Raw genomic sequence first — 17,304 nt, forward strand, 5'->3', positions numbered from 1 at the left:
TGTTATGCCAGGTGTTTCTTGACTTCTTACTTTTGCATTCTAGTCCCCTATAATGAAAAGGAGGGGCGGCCATGAGGAGATACCCCTCCTCCAATGTAAGGAGCAGTGGCTGCGCTTTGCTTGAGCAGCTATGAAGAGATACCCCACGACCAAGGTAAGAGAAACCCAAGTAAGATGGTAGGGATTGTGAGAGTGCATCAGAGGGCAGACACTGAAATCATAATCACAGAAAACTAGTCAATCTCATCACACGGACCACAGCCTTGTCTAACTCAGTGAAACTAAGCCATGCTGTGTGGGGCCACCTAAGATGGACGGGTCATGGTGGAGAGGTCTGACAGAATGTGGTCCACTGGAGAAGGGAATGGCAAACCACTTCAGTATTCTTGCCTTGAGAACCCCATGAACAGTATGAAAAGGCTAAATGATAGGATACTGAGTGAGGAACTCCCCAGGTCGGTAGGTGCCCAGTATACTACTGGAGATCAGTGGAGAAATAACTCCAGAAAGAATGAAGGGATGGAGCCAAAGCAAAAACAATACCCAGTTGTGGATGTGACCAGTGACAGAAGCAAGGTCCGATGCTGTAAAGAGCAATATTGCATAGGAACCTGGAATGTGAGGTCCATGAATCAAGGCAAATTGGAAGTGGTCAAACAGGAGATGGCAAGAGTGAACATAGACATTCTAGGAATCAGTGAACTAAAATGGACTGGAATGGGTGAATTTAACTCAGATGACCATTATATCTACTACTGTGGGCAGGAATCCCTTAGAAGAAATGGAGTAGCCATCATGGTCAACAAAAGAGTCCGAAATGCAGTACTTGGATGCAATCTCAAAAACAACAGAATGATCTCTGTTCGTTTCCAAGACAAATCATTCAAAATCACAGTAATCCAAGCCTATGCCCCAACAGTAACACTGAAGAAGCCAAAGTTGAACGGTTCTATGAAGACCTACAAGACCTTTTAGAACTAGCACCCAAAAAAGATGTCCTTTTCATTATAGGGGACTGGAATGCAAAAGTAGGAAGTCAAGAAACACCTGGAGTAACAGGCAAATTTGGCCTTGGAGTATCAAGCCTACAGGAGCAGAAATCTTCAGCTCAAAGTCTGGAGTGAACAGGCTGGAGGACTTGTACACAGGGACTGAAGGTCAGGGTGTAGACCTTGGTCACCATAGGTTCTTCCTGGGCTTCTTTGTTCTCTGACCATTCCTGCACGGTCTTCTCTCTTTCACCATCCTTCTTCCACTGTCCACCCATCAAATGTCTGTATCCTCAGGTGCTCCACATGCCAGCCCTCTACTCTTCTTGTGCTACCTGCTGTCTTTTGGAGAGTGCACACTCTCTCATGTTTCAGCTGCCATGTATGTATATTCTGCTGAAACAAAAATACATGTTCACAGCTCAGTCCTTGCCTGAGCACCAACCCATTCTTCAGCTGCCCACTGGACATCTCTACATAATTGTCCCATACATGTCCCGAACTCAGCTGTCCAACATCATTCCTTCTCCATCCAGCTTATCATCCTCTACTCCCTATCTTGGAAAATGAAAAAAAAAATCCTTTGATAGTTTAATTTTGCATACATTAGAACAGTGGTTTCCTGGAGCCCAATGAAATGAGGTTTATAAATGCAAAAAGAACTGAGAAGTGGAAGAGACTCTTACAAATTACCCTTCTGACCAAGTCACACCTTTGGTTGACAATTTTCAATTATCTTTAAAGTGCAAAGATGAAAACCCAGATTCTACATGCCACTACTCATAATTCAGCTTTCTCTGTAAATTTAATTAAAAAGAGTATATACTGAGAAATTGTGATATAAACATAGACCGTGACCTCAAGTGGTTATGATCTAGCAAAGGGAGCTTGTGAGTGAACAAGAAACTTCCAAACATGTGGTAAATGTAAATGAAGATTAAGCACAAGATACTCTGCTGGCACCTAGGGCAACTTATTCAGTAATTTAGGGATAGGAGGTTGGAATGTGTTAGAAATGACTTTCCTGAGGCCAGAACAGTTTCTGAAACAAATAAGATGTGTAGAAGTATAGTGGAGAAAAGAGTATCCCAGGTATGAGTGCCTCTGTAAGGTTGGCTACAGAGAGATAAGGATTGGAAAGGGAATCTGGTGAATGCAGAAAGAGATTTGAGTAAGGTGGAGCCACATTAAATGATGGGGAAAGAAGTGGACATGAAAAGAGATAGAATACTTTCCCCATAAACTTGGCTGTCAAGGCAAGACACTGAAAGGGGGTGTATACTGGGGGAAGTGTATAGGGTTGTTACATGTGTGTGTTTCCAAAATAAGAGAGATGTGAGCAAATTTAAACAGTGAAGGGAAGAAGCCAGAGCCAGGATCGGTGGGAAAGATGAGCTATGGAATTAGATGTCTAATGTGGGAAAGACTGAGAAGGTGAACAAGGTGAAGGTTTTAGCCTCATTCTGTGGGATTAGAAGGAAGAAGCAAAGATAGGTGTGAAGGAGAGGTTGGCAGGAATTTGATGGGTTTCATTTTCAAAGTCAATGGCAGGGCAAATAGGAGGATAGATGGTTTGCAGAGTATAAACAATGTTAGAAATAGCCATCATGACTGTAGAAGGACTGAACATCAAACAGACTGGTATTTTCCATGAATTTGAGACCAGCTCAACTAGGTATAAATAACAAAATTGTAAAGATAGGAAACTGAGATTTGAGCATAGAATGTGCTTATTTTGTGATTTCAGAAGCAAATCAAGCCAAGGTGATGATAAGACTGAGACCTAGCCATGGGACTGAGCAACTAATTAGGAAAATGAAGTTATTTTTACCTTTGAATCAAGGGAGTCAGTGAACTGAGAAGTCAGTGAATGAATGGAGCATCCACGTGTGCACTAAATTCCCCTAGTTGATGGCAAGTCTTATGGAGAAGACCATTCAGAAGAATGGAAGATTGCTCTGGAACCTATCTCCCTGATTCTGTTGTCTATTCTTCACATAATGGCTGGGTCAATTTTTTTTTAATGTACTTATTTTTGTTATTGTGTTCAAAACCCTCCCATGTCTTCCCACCTCTCTCTGATTAATTCCAGTATTTATACCCTGATCTTCACTATTTGGCCTGCCTACTTTTCCTCTTTGAGTCCCTCTCTTACCACTGGACTATTTGTTCCCAGCCACACCAGCTTCTTGACTGTCCCGAACATGACCTAACTTGTCTTCCCTCTGGGCCTTTGCACTTGCCATTTGCTATGCTGGAAAGCTCTTCCCCCAGTGGCCTCGCTCATCTTCCAATCTCTGCTTAACCTTCCTCATCTTCTTCTGTGCCTTTTCCTATAGGAAGTCTCTGTTCTCCATCTCTGCTTCGTTTCTTAAACGGCATTCATCACCGTCTAACTATACATGTGTTTATGTTTTTCCCCCTTAGAAATCCCATCCCAAGAATAGAAGGTAGAATTTTTGGCCACTGCTTACTGCTATATTCTATAGGAGGCATCAGTTCAGTTCAGTTCAGTCACTCAGTCGTGTCTGACTCTTTGCAATCCCATGAGTCACAGCACGCCAGGCCTCCCTGTCCATCACCAACTCCCGAAGTTCACTCAAACTCATGTCCACTGAATCGGTGATGCCATCCAGCCATCTCATTCTCTGTCGTCCCCGTCTCCTCCCGCCCCCAATCCCTCCCAGCATCAGAGTCTTTTCCAGTGAGTCAACTCGTCGCATGAGGTGGCCAAAGTATTGCAGTTTCAGCTTCAGCATCAGTCCTTCCAATGAACACCCAGGATTGATCTCCTTTAGAATGGACAGGTTGGATCTCCTTGCAGTCCAAGGGACTCTCAACAGTCTTCTCCAACACCACAGTTCAAAAGCATCAATTCTTTGGTGATCAGCCTTCTTCACAGTCCAACCATAGGTTAAAAAAAAGAAAAGGAGTTTGGGGTTATTTTTTTGCATGAACGCAGTAGCAGTAGCATAGCAGTGGGTTTTGAGTAAGACCTTGACCGTAACCATGTGGAGTTTGTGAGCAACTGCAGGGAAAGGGAGAGAGGGGAAGAGTGTGCACATGTTGAGGAGTTGCTGGCAGGCAATGACATTCCGGTGGGCACTCAGAGGTATTGCTGGAACACTAGGCAAAGTCATTGGTAAGAAGCCCAAAACAGTCTGGAGACACAAGGACAGCAAGGGTGGGTGAGTGAAAGAAGTTACTTTTCAGGAAGTCTCCAAAGACAATGGCAGGGATGGGAGCTGTGGTAATATTTGCTGGCTTTAAAGTTTCCAAAAACTTAGAGCTGACATTCCTTGGATTGTACTTTTGGATTGATTATACTTCTGAAGGAATCCCCATGAGAGATAATAGCAGTGTGCGAGGAACACAAAACATGCTGGAAGCAGTTGCCCGTTCTGTGGGTGGATGAATGTGCCACACACATGGATCCTTGGATACTGGTCAGTACTGCGGCACTTTACTTCCAGTTATCCACAGCAATAGCCCTGAGGGGTGAGGAGCTGCCCTGAAACAATGGCAAGTCCTGTCAGACTTCATGTTTACTGTCCTTGCTCCAAAGGTGCTCTTGCAGCATTTTCTTGCCTCCATACCTCCACTCACACTGTTCCCTCTGTCTGGAATCTGGAATACCCTTCCCTCCCCTAGAACTCTTCCTATTTTTGGCATTCTTTAAGATCCAGCTATATCCTCCACAAAGTTTTCCTTTACAGCCCCAGCCTGGAGGGGTTTTCCTTGCTTTGAACTCCTACTGCAGTAATTGACTGTAGAATTCACTGCCCTGTTCAGTGACTGCATTGAACTCTCATTTATACCTTCTGGGTTATATATAACATGTGTGTGATGGTGCCTTGCTTCTCTCTAGCTTCCCTGTAGGCTTCATGAAGGCAGGGGCAGGCTTGGTTGTCTTTGCAGCTCCCACACTCCCTGACACAGACCCTTACCCAGAGAAGGTATTCATATAAATTGATATAGTTTAATTTGTTAATCGTTAATATTCTATGCCAACACTCAGAGGATAGTTCTGTTTACCTTCTAATGATTATTTAATATAATGAAAGTGCTATAATATTGTATACTTTCCCTTTTCTATTCACAGATTCTTCTAAGCACTGATATGTTGGGTTCTCTGTTGAATAATTCAATTTTACTTTTTCAGCAGAGGCCAGAGAGGTTGGTGGATGAAGGAACAGCTTCTGGCATCAGATGTCTGGGTTTGGATACAAGCTCTGTCACTTCCTAGAAGGGAGAGTCTGAGTAAGATCGGTAAAAATCTTCCACACTCAGTTTCTTCATCTGCAAAATGGGGATTGTAGTAACCTGCTTCTCCCTGATTTGTTGTGGGGACTAAATAAATTATACCATGTGCGATTCTTAGGTCAGCTTTGGTGTATGATGAAGCCCTCAGTGTTTACTCACTGCTATTTCTGAGTGACCAGAAGTTTCGAGACTTACAGTATGAGGTTCTCATAACGCTTTTCACTCTACTCCAATCACTGAGGAACAGAGAGCAAGCAGTGAGGCTATGGTGCCCTGCTATCTATGTCAGGAGACCAGGCTGCAGGCTAAACTCCACCGCTTAGTTTATGTGTTATTTTAGGCAAGACACTCTACTCTTTGGGGTGCTGTAAAGATCAGGGAGTAAACATCTGTGAAAGTACTTTGTAAACAGCATGCTTGTTTTACGCAAAGCAAGGAACTGTGGTTGAGAACAGGAAACAAATTTATTGGCTTGGTTTTGAAAATCTTACCCTTAGAAAATTTACTTCAGGAAAAAGGAACTCTTTGTCTCACTTTGATGGGGGAGTGGGGACATCCAAGCCAGACACACACCCCTCCCTACAGGGTTCTTGAAGAAATGTGTCAGAGGCAGGTTAAGAGCAAGCTCTCTGGTGGGAGTGGCCTGGATACGAACCCCAGCTTTACCACTTATTTTCTAGGCAAATTACTTCCTGTCTCTGAGTGCTGCTGATTCCACATCTGTAAAACAAGAATGGCTATAATGCCTATTTTATAAGGTTACCTGAGGATTAAATGAGTTTATACATGTAATTGCTTATACCAAGCATTGCTGTTGTTCAGTCTCCCAGTCATGTCTGATTCTTTGTGACCCTGTGGACTTCAGCACGCCAGACCTCTCTGTCCTTCACCATCTTCCGAAGCTTGCCCAAGTTCATGTCCATTGCATTGGTGATGCCATCTAGCCATCTCACCCTCTGACGCCCTCTTTTCCTTCTGCCCTCAGTCTTTCCCAGCATCAGGGACTTTTCCAATGAGTCACCTGTTTGCATCAAATGACCAAAATACTGGAGTTTCAGCTTCAGCATCAGTCCTTCCAATGAGTATTCAGGGTTGATTTCCTTAAGATTGACTGGTTTGATCTCCTTGCTGTCCAAGGGACTCTCAGGAGTCTTCTCCAGCACCACAGTTCAAATACATTAACTCTTTGGTGCTCCGCCTTCTTTACAGTCCAGCTGTCACAACCATACATGACCACCAGCAAGACCATTGCCTTGACCATATGGACCTTTGTCAGAGGAGTAGTGTCTACTTTTTAACACACTGTCTAGGTTTGTCATAGCTCTCCTGCCAAGAAGCAAATGTCTTCTGATTTCATGGCTGCAGTCACCATCCACAGTGATTTTAGACCCCAAGAGGAAATCTGTCACTACTTCCACCTTTCCCGCCCCTCTATTTGCCACGAAGCAATGGGGCCGGATGCCATGATCTTAGTTTTTTAAATATTTAGTTTTAAGCTGGGTCTTTGACTCTCCTTCACCCTCATCAAGAGGCTCTTTAGTTCTTCCTCACATTCTGCCATTAGAGAGGTATCATTCACATATCTGAGGTCGTTGAAGTTTCTCCTGCCTATCTTGATTCCAGCTTGTAACTCATCCAGTCTGGCATTTCTCATGATGTGCTCAGCATATAGATTACACAAACAGGGTAATAGCAGACAGCCCTGTCATACTCCTTTCTCAATCTTAAACCAGTCAGTTGTTCCATACTGGGTTCTGACTTTTGCTTCTTGACCCGCATACAGGTTTCTCAAGAGACAGGTAAAATAGTCTGGTGGTATCCCATCTCTTTAAGAGCTTTTCACAGTTTGTTATGATCCATACAGTCAAAGGCTTTGGCCTAGTCGATGAAACAGAGGTAGATGTCTCTCTGGAATTCCCTAGCTTTCTCTGTGATCCAGCAAATGTTGGCAATTTGATCTCTGGTTCCTCTTCCTTTTCTAAACCCAGCTTGGACATCTGGAGGTTCTTGGTTTGCATAATGCCGAAGCCTAGCATGCAAGATTTTAAGAATGACCTTACTAGCATGGGAGATGACAGCAATTGTCTGATGGTTAGCACATTCTTTAGTACTACCCTTCTTGGGAATCGGGATAAGGACTGAGCTTTTCCAGTCCTGTGGCCACTGCTGGGTCTTTCAGATTTGCTAATACAATGACTGCAACACCTTGATGGCATCATCCTTTAGAGTTTTAAACAGTTCTACTGGAATTCCATTACATCCATCAGCTTTTTTTAACAGCAGTGCTTCCTAAGGCCCACTTGACTTCCCTTTCCAGAATGTCTGGCTCTGGGTGTCTGATGACACCATTATAGTAATCTGGTCCATTTAGATCTTTTTTATACAGTTATTCTGTGTATTCTTTCCATTTCTTGTTGATCTCTTCGGTGTCCACTAGGTCTCTACCATTTATATCCTTTATTTTGCCTATTTTGGGGCAAAGTGTTCCCTTGATAGCTCCAATTTTCCTGACGAGATCTCTAGTCTTTGAGAGTGCTGAATAGTTACTTTCTATTAATATATGCATTGAGTCATTGCCAGCAAAGCCATGTCATTAGGTACTAGATAAACCTTCCCAAAAGCCATTGTACCTGGGATGGATGGAGGACTCATTTGCCTAGGCTAGAGATTTAAAAGTAATACAGGCCTAATAGGTTTCTCCTCTTTACCTTTTTCTGTAAGGGCTTCCCTAGTGACTCACATGGTAAAGAATCTGCCTGCCAGTGCAGAAGATGTGGGTTTGATCCCTGGGTCAGAAAGATAGATCCCGTGGAGGAGGGAATTGCAACCTACCTACTTTAGTAATCTTTTGTTGACCATGATGGCTACTCCATTTCTTTTAAGGGATTCCTGCAAACATCTATTTCTGCTTCATTGACTATGCCAAAGCCTTTGACTGTGTGGAATCACAATAAACTGTGGAAAATTCTGAAAGAGATGGGAATACCAGACCACCTGACCTGCCTCTTGAGAAACCTGGATGCAGGTCAGGAAGCAACAGTCAGAACTGGACATAGAACAGACTGGTTCCAAATAGGAAAAGGAGTACGTCAAGGTTGTATATTGTCACCCTGCTTATTTAACTTCTATGCAGAGTACATCATGAGGAACAGTGGGCTGGAAGACGCACAAGCTGGAATCAAGATTGCCGGGAGAAATATCAGTAACCTCAGATATGCAGATGACACCACCCTTATGGCAGAAAGCAAAGAGGAACTAAAAAACCTCTTGAGGAAAGTGAAAGAGGAGAGTGAAAAGGTTGGCTTGAAGCTCAACATTCAGAAAACAAAGATCATGGCATCTGGTCTCATCACTTCATGGCAAATAGATGGGGAAACAGTGGAAACAGTGTCAGACTTTATTTTTTTGGGCTCCAAAATCACTGCAGATGCTGATTGCAGCCATGAAATTAAAAGACACTTATTCCTTGGAAGGAAAGTTATGACCAACCTAGATAGCATATTAAAAAGCAGAGACATTACTTTGCCAACCAAGGTCCGTCTAGTCAAGGCTATGGTTTTCCAGTGGTCGTGTATGGATGTGAGATTTGGACTGTGAAGAAAGTTGATCGCCGAAGAATTGATGCTTTTGAACTGTGGTACTGGAGAAGACTCTTGAGAGTCCCTTGGACTGCAAGGAGATCCAACCAGTCCATTCTAAAGGAGATCAATCCTGGGTGTTCATTGGAAGGACTGATGCTAAAGCTGAAACTCCAATACTTTGGCCACCTCATGCGACGAGTTGACTCACTGGAAAAGACTCTGATGCTGGGAGGGATTGGGCGCAGGAGGAGACGGGACGACAGAGAATGAGATCGCTGGATGGCATCACCGACTCGATGGACATGAGTTTGAGTGAACTCTGGGAGCTGGTGATGGACATGGAGGCCTGGTGTGCTGTGATTCATGGGGTTGGACATGACTGAGCGACTGAATTGAACTGAACTGAACTTAGTAATCTTGCCTGGAGAATTCCATAGACAGTGGAGGTTGGTGGGCTACAGTCCGTGGGGTCCCAAAGAGTTGGAAAGAGTTGGACATGACTGAGCAACTAAAGCTTTCATTTTTTCAAACTTTCATTTTTTCACTTCAATAGATTTCTCCTCTTCTTTACCCTTTTCTGTAAGGCCACAGTCAAGGCTAGGAAAGGTGGATTCCGAACACACAAATCAGACAGAAAAAAATGCAGAGTGAGTCTTAGTGCTGGTTGGGCCTGGATCATCCTAGTGCTAGAGGAGACATTCCCGTAGAATTTGCCCCTTGGTGTATTTTGTACATCAAATAGAGAAGAGGGATGTGAAGACAAGGGCAGACAGGAGGAGAAGGGAAGGAGAAGGGAGAGAAGTGGTTTAGAGAGAACTTGGCCTCTCTCTGAAGTGCAATATAACCCCTGGTCCCATCTTTTGCCTTCCACCTCTTCGAAAGAGATTGGGCAGCTGGAGAAAGATGGCTGGACCTTTTCCCAGGTTTAACTTGCCATCCCAAATTTGAAATGTCCTCATGAGTTACATGACAGGAAAAGAAGCCAGAGAATGAAAGATCAATGAGAATTAGGTGGACTGGGCCCTCTCAAGGAATAGCAGACAGATCCCTCATTCTTTACCTTTCTAATAAAAGAAAATGCATCCCAAGAGCCCAAAGGAAGGAATCTCAACTGCAGCGCACCATGTGGGAAGGTGAGTTACATTGTAATCTGATCAGCATTTCTCAAGCTTTGCTGTGCATCAAATGACCCAGTAATCTTGTTAAAATACAAGGGTAGGTCTGGGATTCTGCATTTCTGACAAGCTATCTGGCTATCCCATTGCTGCTGGCTAGGACCTCACTTAAAGGTGCAAGAATCTTCTAGATGATTGGTGACCAGGAGTTGTATGATGCACAGGAATTCTGCTAAATTACTCCCCTCTCGACCATGTAGTCCATCTCTATACACTTAAACTTGGCCAGCCTGCTTCTTGGAAGTGGGGTGACAAGAAATGTCCTAGTCCTTGATTCTGACTGCAAACTTTGTGTAAGTGAAATGGGGACTAGGAGGATAAAAGTGTTTATCTTGGTCAGTTAGTTCTGTGAGAGACTTTTCCTATCTGTTCATAAGCAAGAATTGTTTGAAATAAACCTAATGTGAATGTTGCAAACATTTCATGAACCTTGTTGCCGTATGCCTTAAATTAGGGATTGTGGAACAATGTCATTTATTATCTTCAGATAATGACAGATAACAGCATATGACATTTTAAAAACCTTTTCCTTTTGATTACTCAAATTTTATTAGTCCTTCAAATTAACTGTCATTAAGTATACAACTTGTGTATACCAGTGCTTAATATAAGTTTTCATTTAGATTTTCCCTAACAATATAGAGATCATCACCTCCATTTTACAGATGAAGGAATTAGGACTCAAAGAAGTTAAGTAATTTGCCCAAGGTTACCCAGCTATGATGTCCGAGAAGGCAGTGGCAACCCACTCCAGTATTCTTGCCTGAAAAATCCCATGGACGGAGGAGCCTGATAGGCTGCAGTCCATGGGGGTCACAAAGAGTCAGACATGACTGAGCGACTTCACTTTCACTTTTCACTTTGATGCATTGGAGAAGGAAATGGCAACCCACTCCAGTGTTCTTGCCTGGAGAATCCCAGGGACAGGGGAGCCTGGTGGGCTGCCGTCTATGGGGTCATGCAGAGTCGGACACGACTGAAGCAACTCAGCAGCAGCAGCAGCAGCAGCAGCAGCACCCAGCTATGAAAACAGAGACTAGCTAGGAACCCAGGTGAATCTAATTTCACTTCTTTCCACTCCCTCCATGCTGTGCCATACATAATTTTAAAAACAGAATGACTATTTTTAAAATTAGAAAAATTATTCATTATTTAAAAGCAAATTCAAATCTCACATTTATTTGATATCAACTGACTCCCTTGCCATGTTTTTATGACATAGCTAATGAAGCCTAAGTTTTAGAGGATTCCTTATTTATAAATGTGCCTTCCAAAGGCACTCTGATTTTTATTCATAATTTTGTATTCTTTGTTCTTAAAAGGAGCTCCCCAAATTTGAAAACTTTGGGCTTTGCAAAATCTAGATCTGCTTCTGTTTCTGTCAGGTATGTAAACCCTTTTTTCCAACATTTCCAAAGAGGAGTAGTTCAGCCTGTGCTTGAAAATCTCCACTTAAGAAGAGCTTACCACCCCACAGGGAGTTTGTTTCATGTCAGACAGTTCTAATTCTTCAGAAGTTCTTTTTAGACTGTGCCAAAATCTACCTCTTAACAACATGCACTTATTGATTATACTTCAGCCCTCTGAAACTGCATAAAGTAAACCTAATCCCTCTTCCTCTAACAGGTCTGAAAGTATTTGAAGGCTGTTACAGGACCTTTTCCCAAATCATCCTCAACGCTTATGACCATTCCTCAGCTCTTCCACCCTGGATCACCTTCTCCTCTAGTTGTTGATGTCCTTCTTAAATAATATTCTGTGTTTGACTTGACTGACAGCAAAGCAACTCATTTGCTCTATTTGTTGAGGATTTTGCATTTATCACTGTGGGGAATGATTGTTGCTGTTATATTTAACTCACTGTTGCAGCTTGCCCAATCATGTTGTGCTCATATTTTTCCTGCCCCAGACTTCAGTGTCCTGAGAGATGCTCTCTACTCTTCATGTGATGATGTCATGCACATCAAATGATCTGTTAGGAGGTGGATTTGTCAAGACTTAGCAAGAAATCTTCCTACACATTGCAGACAAGTGCCACAGGAAGACAGCTCATCTGCAGCTATCCTTATATACAACACAACACCATGTCTACACCCCTTGGCGGGCATTACTCCCTCCATGATCACGCTCTTAATCTAAGTTTTCTCAAGACAGTCACACATTTGGAAAAAAATCTTCATGGAAAGAGCTCATTGAACAGGATAATTATGTTTTTTCTTTTTTTCATCGCATTTGCTATTTATATTCTTTTCTACATGAATTTCCTCTCAATCCTTTTGCTTTGTCTTTGTTTTCCCTCATATTCCCTTTGTCCTGTCTAAAAGCTCATCATGTTCTCCAGCAACATAGAGATAGATAAGCACCCCAAACTCATGCCTCTGCTATGCTAAAGGAGCGTATCCCCTTTGGAAAGAAGCCGGACAGTGTTTTCCCTGCAGGTTTCAGCCTTGTTACTCTCTCTGCCCTGCCTCTCCCCATACTCATCTTCCACATTGCCCTGTATCTACCAAAGAGGCCCTCGCATCTCCATTATGTCCTTTCCCTGTGTAGGGCGGGGGGAGGGGGGTGGTGCGCGCATGCTCATACACTGTCACTTCAGTTTAGTCCCTCAGTCATGTCCAACTCTGTGACTCCATGGACTATAGCCCGCCAGGCTCCTCTGTTCATGGGGATGCTCCAGGCAAGAATACTGAAGTAGATTATCATGCCCTCCTCCAGGGGATCTTCCCAACCCAGGGATCGAACCCAGGGCTCCTGCATTGCAAGCAGATTCTTCACCATCTGAGCCAACAGGGAAGCCCAAGAATACTGGAGTGGGTAGCCTATCCCTTCGCTAGGGAAACTTCCCGACCTAGGAATCGAACCAGGGTCTCCTGCATTGCAGGTGGATTCTTTACCAGCTGAGCTACCAGGGGTGCTATAGTTTCATACCACAGAATGTTCTAGTTTTGTTATATTACATGTAGCCATCCATTTTTCCCAACACCACTTACTAAAGAAAATGTCTTTTCTCCATTGTATATTCCTGACTCCATTGTTGTAGATTAATTGACCATAAGTGCATGGGTTTATTTCTGGGCTTCCTATCCTGTTCCATTGACCTATGTGTCTGTTTTTGTGCCAGTTCCATAGTGTTTTGATGACGGTAAATTTTTATTATAGTATAGAATAGTCTGAAATCAGGGAATGTAATTCCTTCAGCTCTGTTCCTCTTTCTCAAGATTGTTTTGGCTATTGATGTCTTCTTTGTTTCCATACAAATTTTAAAGATTTTTGTTTCAGTTCTATAAAAAATGCCCTTGGTAGGGATTACGTTGAATCTTTAGATTGCCTTGGACAGTATGGCCATTTTAACTATATTTATTCTCCCAATCTAAGAATTCAGTTTATACTGTATCTTTAAACTTTGAATTCACTCTTAAATAAACTGGCCATTTGTTCCCCTGAGCCCTGTTTGGCTAATAGACTCAGGATTTGGTGTTACCACAAAAGAGAGTAGCTTTAGCAGATAATTGCTTCAATATTAGAAAGAAGGAAACTAAAATCTAAAAACTAAAATCTTTGGCATTGACAGAAATTCTTAGATATATGGTTTTGAGTTGATTCATTCAGTTATCTTAAGGTTGTTAGCATGATTGTTTTAAATGACCAAGGGACCCTATTGACACTTTGTAACAATGAATGTACAGATTTTTGGAATTTCAGTTAACATTCAGTTAATTAAACTCACAATTTTTTTTCCTCAAGCCTTCAAATCCACTTTTCAGATCTCCATGGTCAGTTTTTAATTCTCAAATTATTTGAATAAAATAAGAAAATTAATTTTACTTGATCTTTTATTAATGCTCTATTAATCTCATAATAAACATATTAACATTATCTAAAAATCTCATAAATTATTAAATTCATTAAATATTTCAAACCATATTGTTAAACATAATTATTTCTCCAAACACTGAAAATGCTTAAAATGGTGAATTATAGACCTAATATGCAAGAGGCATTTACAAAATAGCTTCAAAAAACAAACAAACAAACAAAAAAACCCAGAAAACAAAATAGCTGTTAGTTTTTGGAGCTAGCAAGAGTTTTGCTTTCCTGAAGAAAGTGGCTTTTTTCAGCTTTCTGAAAATGAGAACTATAGAACCAATCATGTTTCTTTATTTACTCTTGCTCTGGGAACTTTAGAATCAAAATTAAACTTCAGATGAAACATAATCTGTTGACACTGTTGGTGGTCATATTTATAGTCACCATTTCATTTTTAAATTTAAAGTTCACATTTTATTACATATGATTCAGGTCCTTGTGAAAACTGTTATCAATTAAAGAAAATGAGGAAATAGACCTGAATATTATTATTAGCTACCCTCAGGTTATTTGAGAGAATCTATAACAATCATTGCTTCCCTGGTAGCTCAGATGGTAAAGAATCTGCCTGCCTGCAGGAGTCCCTGGGTTAGGAAGATCCCCTAGAGAAGGAAATGGCAACCCACTCCCAATATTCTGCCTGGAGAATTCCATGGGCAGAGGAGCCTTGTGGGCTGTTCAGCCCAAGTGGTTGCAAAGAGTTGGACAAGACTGAGCAACAAACACTTTCACTTTTCATAACCACCATTACAAATCAATTCCTGAATGTGCTAGGGAGAATAACTGCTTATAACATATGGGATGCTCTCTGAGGTATACATGCCTCTACCCCCACTTTTGGTAAATTTGATAGTTTGTGTTTTATTTCAAACTATTTGAAATATCTTCCAAGTTTGATTAAAAAAATTATTCTAGAAATTTTTCTGTGATAGAGTAATTTTATTTGTATAGATTATGAAAACTTTCAATATATATTTTTTGACTCAATAAATATGTATTGAATGCTTCCAATGGTCCAAGCACCCTTCCAGGCATTTAGGATTATGGATGGGTGAATTTAACTCAGATGACCATTATATCTACTACTGTGGGCAGGAAGCCCTTAGAAGAAATGGAGTAGACATTATGGTCAACAAAAGAGTCCGAAATACAGTACTTGGATGCAATCTTAAAAATGACAGAATGATTTCTGTTCGTTTCCAAGGCAAACCATTCAATATTACAGTAATCCAGGCCTGTGCCCCAAACAGTAACGATGAAGAAGCTGAAGTTGAACGGTTCTGTGAAGACCTACAAGACCTTTTAGAACTAACACCCAAAAAAGATGTCCTTTTCATTATAGGGGACTGGAATGCAAAAGTAGGAAGTCAAGAAACACCTGGCATAACAGGCAAATTTAGCCTTGGAGCACAGAATGAAGCAGGGCAAAGGCTAATAGAGTTTTGTCAAGAGAACGCACTGGTCATAGCAAACACCCTCTTCCAACAACACAAGAGAAGACTCTACACATGGACATCACCAGATGGTCAACACTGAAATCAGATTGATTCTATTCTTTGCAGCCAAAGATGGAGAAGCTGTATACAGTTAACAAAAACAAGACCAGGAGCTGACTGTGGCTCAGGTCATGAACTCCTTATTGCCAAATTCAGACTTAAATTGAAGAAAGTAGGGAAAACCACTAGACCATTCAGATATGACCTAAATCAAATCACTTATGATTATACAGTGGAAGTGAGAAATAGATTTAAGGGACTAGATCTGATAGATAGAGTGCCTGATGAACTCTGGACGGAGGTTCATGACATTGTACAGGAGACAGGGACCAAGACCATCCCCATGGAAAAGAAATGCAAAAAAGCGAAATGGCTGTCTGAGGAGGCCTTACAAATAGCTGTGAAAAGAAGAGAAGTGAAAAGCAAAGGAGAAAAGGCAAGATATAAGCATCTGAATGCAGAGTTCCAAAGAATAGCAAGGAGAGATAAGAAAGCCTTCCTCAGTGATCAATGCAAAGAAATAGAGGAAAACAACAGAATAGGAAAAACAAGAGATCTCTTCAAGAAAATTAGAGATTCCAAGGGAACATTTCATGCAAAGATGGGCTCGATAAAGGACAGAAATGGTATGGACCTAACAGAAGCAGAAGATATTAAGAAGAGGTGGCAAGAATACACAGAAGAACTGTACAAAAACGATCTTCACGACCAAGATAGTCACGATAACGTGATCACTGACCTAGAGCCAGACATCTTGGAATGTGAAGTCAAGTGGGCCTTAGAAAGCATCACTACGAACAAAGCTAGTGGTGGTGATGGAAATCCAGTTGAGCTATTTCAAATCCTGAAAGATGATGCTGTGAAAGTGTTGCAATCAATATGCCAGCAAATTTGGAAAACTCAGCAGTGGCCACAGGACTGGAAAAGGTCAGTCTTCATTCCAATCCCAAAGAAAGGCAATGCCAAAGAATGCTCAAACTACTGCACAATTGCACTCATCTCACATGCTAGTAAAGTCATGCTCAAAATTCTCCAAGCCAGGCTTCAGCAATATGTGAACCGTGAACTCCCAGATGTTCAAGCAGGTTTTAGAAAAGGCAGAGGCACCAGAGGTCAAATTGCCAACATCTGCTGGATCATGGAGAAAGCAAGAGAGTTCCAGAAAAACATCTATTTCTGCTTCATTGACTATGCCAAAGCCTTTGACTGTGTGGATCACAACAAACTGTGGAACATTCTGAAAGAGATGGGAATACCAGACCACCTGACCTGCCTCTTGAGAAACCTGTATGCAGGTCAGGAAGCAACAGTTAGAACTGTATATGGAACAACAGACTGGTTCCAAATAGGAAAAGGAGTACGTCAAGGCTGTATATTGTCACCTTGCTTATTTAACTTATATGCAGAGTATATCATGAGGAACACTGGGCTGGAAGAAGCACAAGCTGGAATCAAGATTGCTGGGAGAAATATCAATAGCCTCAGATATGCAGATGACACTACCCTTACTGCAGAAAGTGAAGAGGAACTCAAAAGCCTCTTGATAAAAGTGAAAGAGGAGAGTGAAAAGGTTGGCTTGAAGCTCAACATTCAGAAAACAAAGATCATGGCATCTGGTCCCATCATTTCATGGGTAATAGATGGAAAAACAGTGGAAACAGTATCAGACTTTTTTTGGGGTCTCCAAAATCACTGCGGATGCTGATTGCAGCCATGAAATTAAAAGACGCTTACTCCTTGGAAGGAAAGTTATGACCAACCTAGATAGTATATTAAAAAGCAGAGACATTACTTTGCCAACCAAGGTCTGTCTAGTCAAGGCAATGGTTTTTCCTGTGGTCATGTATGGATGTGAGAGTTGGACTGTGAAGAAAGCTGATCGCCGAAGAATTGATGCTTTTGAACTGTGGTGCTGGAGAAGACTCTTGAG

This window comes from Moschus berezovskii, chromosome 3 (genome assembly GCF_049115385.1).
Source record: "Moschus berezovskii isolate FMDL1 chromosome 3, NW_MosBer_1.0, whole genome shotgun sequence".
Lineage (NCBI taxonomy): Eukaryota > Metazoa > Chordata > Mammalia > Artiodactyla > Moschidae > Moschus > Moschus berezovskii.